Source organism: Echinops telfairi, unplaced genomic scaffold (genome assembly GCF_000313985.2).
Source record: "Echinops telfairi isolate 266 unplaced genomic scaffold, ASM31398v2 ScPeMD7_7456;HRSCAF=8494, whole genome shotgun sequence".
Lineage (NCBI taxonomy): Eukaryota > Metazoa > Chordata > Mammalia > Afrosoricida > Tenrecidae > Echinops > Echinops telfairi.
This window is the reverse complement of record NW_022111356.1, coordinates 71,216-76,167: the sequence shown is the minus strand read 5'-3', so window position 1 is coordinate 76,167 and position 4,952 is coordinate 71,216. Positions and strand designations below refer to the sequence as shown.

Here is a 4,952-nt window from a genome sequence, read left to right as displayed (position 1 = left end):
GAACTGATGTTGAGTTCATCATAAACTAAAAGACACGTTTTAAAACTTTTCCTCTCAAAAACCATCTCACTTCAGTGTGAAATAGCAGAACATTATTTGGTGCATCCAACTCATTGCACAGTTGTGAAAACAGTCAACTGTTTAAAGTGCTCACATTTACAAAATTGACAGAACTTATTTATGATGCTTGTCATTACTTGTAACTCTTGCGGCCGAGTTGCTACTATTTTCCGATGAGTCATACAGTGAGTTCTAATGACTTTTGGTGACTCATTCAGTACCAAACGTTAAAATCCATATCGATATCCTCACATAGCTAGAGCACCATCTGTACAAACACCACAAACCTTTTCCCAAAAGATTTTATACTCTTTAAGAAATGAACCAACTGTGTCAAATACATCATGTGCAATAGTTGTCATTTTGAGAGGTTTACATAAAAGGAACATCTTTAAAGTCACCATCATTCATATACCTCATGTAAACCAGTAACTGAGCAGTTGGCAACATCTGTAGATTCATCAAGCTGGATGCTAAATATTGGAAGTGGAGCAGATTTCATTTCCTGGATTCTATGATCAAGAATATCAACAGACATGTCATCTATTCTTTTGTGGACAGTGTCGTTAAATAAGGAAATTACACTAAATTTCGTAACAAATTAGCCTCTGATCATAAGGTGAACAATGTCTTTGGCCGCTGGCAACAGTATATACTGTGTACTGAACAGCAATGGTGTGAAGTTTCATAGCTGTGGTCATTCTGAGTGCCACCAAATACAAAGCTTCAGTGGCTGCTATATTTTGTTTGTTGTACTTGCCACCGATGTCAAGTCTGGCTTTCTTGAGTCCATCAGCTTTGCTTCTAAAATAGTTGGTATCCATGCCGGCAAAGCTCAGATGCTTGCTGAACAACTACCTGTTTATATGAAATCCAAAGGTGCCCACCATGCAGGCCTGGTGAAGATAATCCCACCTAAGCAGTGGACAGCCAGACAGAACTATGACGATGTTGATGACACCTTCATAGCCAGTCCTGTGTAGCAGGTAGCTACAGGCGGGCAGGTGTCACTTTGCAAGACCATTAAAAGAAGAAATCCATGACCGTGGAGGAGTAGCGGCACTTGGCCAACACTGAGAGATATCGCACTCCCACACACCTGGATATTGAGGATTTGGAGCGAACATATTGGAAGAGCCGCCTGTACGATTCTCCCATTAATGGGGCTGGGGTATGTGGCTCCTTGTTTGGTGAAAAGACGGAGCATTGGAACCTCAGTCACCTGGGAACTATCCAGGAGTGTGGAGTTGTCATCAAAGGCGTCTACACCCCCTCCCTGTACTTTGGCCTAGGGAAGACCACCTCCGCTTGGCACACTGAGGACATGGACCTGTACAGCATCAACTTTGGGGAGCCCAAAACATGGTATGCGGTGCCCCCTGAGGGCGGAGCCCGCCTGGAGAGACTGGCCAGGGAACTTTTCCCTGGCAGTTCCAATGGCTGCGCGAACTTCCTGCAGCACAAGGTGTCCCTCATCTCACCCAGTGTCCTCAGGGAGAATGGCATTCCCTTTGGTCCGATCATCCAGGAAGTAGGCAAGTTCATGGTCACATTCCCTACAGCTACCACTCTGGCTTCAATCACAGCTTCAAATGTGCAGAATCCATTTTGCCGCCCTGTGCTGGGTTAATTACAGTAAAGCTGCTTCTCAGTGCAGCTGTGGGGAAGCCAGGGTCACATTTCCCATAAACGCCTTCGTGCGCATTCTGCAACCTGGGCACTATGAGCTGTGCAAACAGGGCAGGGACCGCACCTTCGTGGACCACGTGGAGCCCACAGCACTCACCAGCCCGGAGTGGACAGCCTGGAAGGAAGCCTGGGCACGCCCCGTGTTCACGGGGCTTCAGGTCCTTTAAACGCCGCAGGGCCATGCTTTGCTCTCTGACTCCGGCTGCAGACAGTGGCCTTGGAGGCTGTGCCCTGGTGTGTCCTGGTCCCACACACCCCTTCTGGGCAGGCAGCTCTGCTGTGCAGTATGAGGTCCCTGCCTTCATGGGCAGCACTCCTGCAGGATCCAGCATCTCCCCACTTCCCACCTCAGTTCCATCTGCCCAGGATCTCCAGCCTCCACCAAAGGGGAGTCACACTAGGCATTGTCGGGACCCAGATGCCCAACAGCAGTCCATGAAGTCCAGGGCCACGAGGCACACATCACACCCACTTGTGCACCTACCCACTGAGCCCCTTGCCGATGGATGGATCGTCAACAGATGACCTTGCTCCTCTGAGTTTTGAGATCCAGCATCCTGCTAAAGCTTCTGGATGCTCCTGTGACCCTGATCTGCAGCCCTTGGGACCCCCGCTGTATCCTGATTGCCCAATGCATCCTGGCCCCTGCCTGCTGTCATTGGACAACATCTCAGGGAATCTTGCCGTTATGGTCATGGTTGTACAGAGTCCTACTAGTGAGTGTTTGCTTTCGAGAACATTCTCCAACCAAGTTTCTGTGAGCTCCATGGCCCTTCGAACTTGCTCATGTTTGCTATGTACCACTCCGATGCCTCCAAATTCCTGCCTTCAATGATGTCAACAATCAACTTGACTGATCATTGGGGACAGACAAATGGAGCTGCATCTCCTAAATCCTGAAAGGGGGCCACTACCAAGGTTCTTTCTTCCTCTTTGAGCTCAGCTCAATTGAAGTTCTTGTCAAATGTGCCTGTGCCTCTGATGCTCCCAGGTGCAGGAACAACAACCTCCTCAGCCAATATTCAACTCGGAAAGGGGTGATCTATGGTGACCCATTTACTTCACCCTCAGAAGTGCAAATTCTGGGTGTCCCAATATTTTCTCCTACTATGGACCTTTCCATCTCAATGACTACTAAAGTATGTTGTTTGAACTCTCAGACCACTTGGAAAGACTTATGTGTCTTGTCTGAACAAGAATTGGGTGATGTCCTTGAAAAAGAATTCCCCTGTCCAGGTATCTTGAGACCCACTGTTTTCTAGTGTATCTTGATACATGGCAGAATCAAGTATCAAGATCAACTGTTTCTAAGGTGACTCATGATATTTAAGGAGGTAGACATGCAAGCTTTACTCTGATAATGCAGGATGTGGATTCAAACTGCCACATTTTAGCCCCCACAAAAAATTTGGACCAACATTGGATGATGCTGAGGATCTGAATGAGACTCTTAACTCATCTGTGCTCTGAAACACTGACCCAGTCTTCTACCACTGAACATAGCTACTTGTAATGAACCCCACACCTTGAACACACTCCAGTAATTCAACCAAGCAACTGCTCATGTAGAAACTGCATCTTTTGACCTGTGGAGTCTGTTTTATTTGGGGTTCAAGGATATCAAATTTGTGTTCATTAAATTCATTGTTTTCAGTGTGTATTGGAAAAGGAAATAAAGGGTTAATGGAGACATTGGACAGTGGAAGATATGACAAAATAAGAATTTATAAATTATTAGGGTTCATGAGGGAGGGGGTGTGAGGAGGGAGGGGTAAAAATCGGGAGCTGATGCCAAGGACTTAAGTGGAGAGTAAATGTTTTGAGAATGATGATGGCAACCAATGTACCAATGTGCTTTACACAATTGATGTATGTATGGATTGTCACAAGGGTTGTATGAGCCCCCAATAAAATGATTTTTTTTAAAAGACTGATTGTGGTGATGATTGTACAACTTTTCTTTTCCTCCCCTACTCTTCTTGATGTGATCAAACTATTGAATGGTGTGATATGTGAATAATATGCAACAAAATTGTTAAAAATATGATTGAACTATTTAATTGTATAGTTTGTGAATTATATGCCAATAAAACTGTTCAAAATAAAACATATTTTGGAAATGATGTTTGTGTATGAGATATTGAAAACAAAGTGACTTACCACCTATCCAGAGAGGATAAGAAGTAGATACAACCCGAAGACTACACAGAACATTCTGTCCCAGTTTCCACAGTAGATGGTCCATGGGGGAATGGAAGAAAAGTGTACAACAAAACACAAAATGTCAGGTGCACTAGACAGGCAAAGCTACTGCCTTGATAGCTTCTAATCACTGAACTGAAATTACTCCTGGATGTCTCCTTTCAGCTGAATCACAAATTGGCTAAAAAAGAAACAAAATACTCCATGATTACTGGCCTTTTTTGCATTGAACATCCACAGTCTGAAACATGCCCGTGCCAGTGCTGTTCTCCCAGGCCTTATCCCAGACACTTATACCTCCACTGAGTATGCTTTTGGCGTTGAAAGAAAAGCTTAGGGTTCTCTGCCGGCAGCCACCAGTCCGGTACAGCATTGCTTGTGGATACACACCTTTCCTCAGAGTCGCACCCTATGGCCAAGCATTTAAGACCACTGCCATTGAAGGCACTACAAGGCAGGCTACCAGATATCAAGTGGAGTGACTGGATGATTGGTGTGTGATAGAGTCAGAATGGCAGTCAAGGGGAACCCCTTTACCCTTTATGCCCAACTCTGTTTCCCATTCTAGTCTTCATGTACCAAGAAGAAAACAGAAGAAACTTTTATTATCATTATTATTATTGCAGTTGGTTTTATTATTTCATTAGGCAATCTTACAGATATAGCAATTCATTGTTCTATTAGATCAAGCCTAGTTGTACAATTACTGCAATCATCATTTGCAAAGTATTTTTTCCATCTTGAACTCTTTGATATCAACTCCCCTTTGTCCCCCCCACCCCCCTCCATCAAGCCTTAATATATATTATTAATATTGCTCTACTTTACACCATCCAATGTATCCATTCACCTACAATCATTACAATCATTACTCTCATTACTGTTTCTGAGGGGTTTATCTATCTTGGATTTCATGCATTGTTGAAGGCCATTAAGATTCAGCCTTGAAACGGCTGAGAAGATATCAACCCAGGTGTCAGTATCTGCTGTTTGCGTCTGCG

The 4,952-nt window shown here is 44.6% G+C and overlaps 1 pseudogene; it reads left to right on the top strand.

Annotated features, from left to right (window-relative positions):
* Positions 1-899: 899 nt before the first annotated feature.
* On the top strand, positions 900-1,916 carry LOC101658322 (annotated as a pseudogene).
* Positions 1,917-4,952: the final 3,036 nt, after the last annotated feature.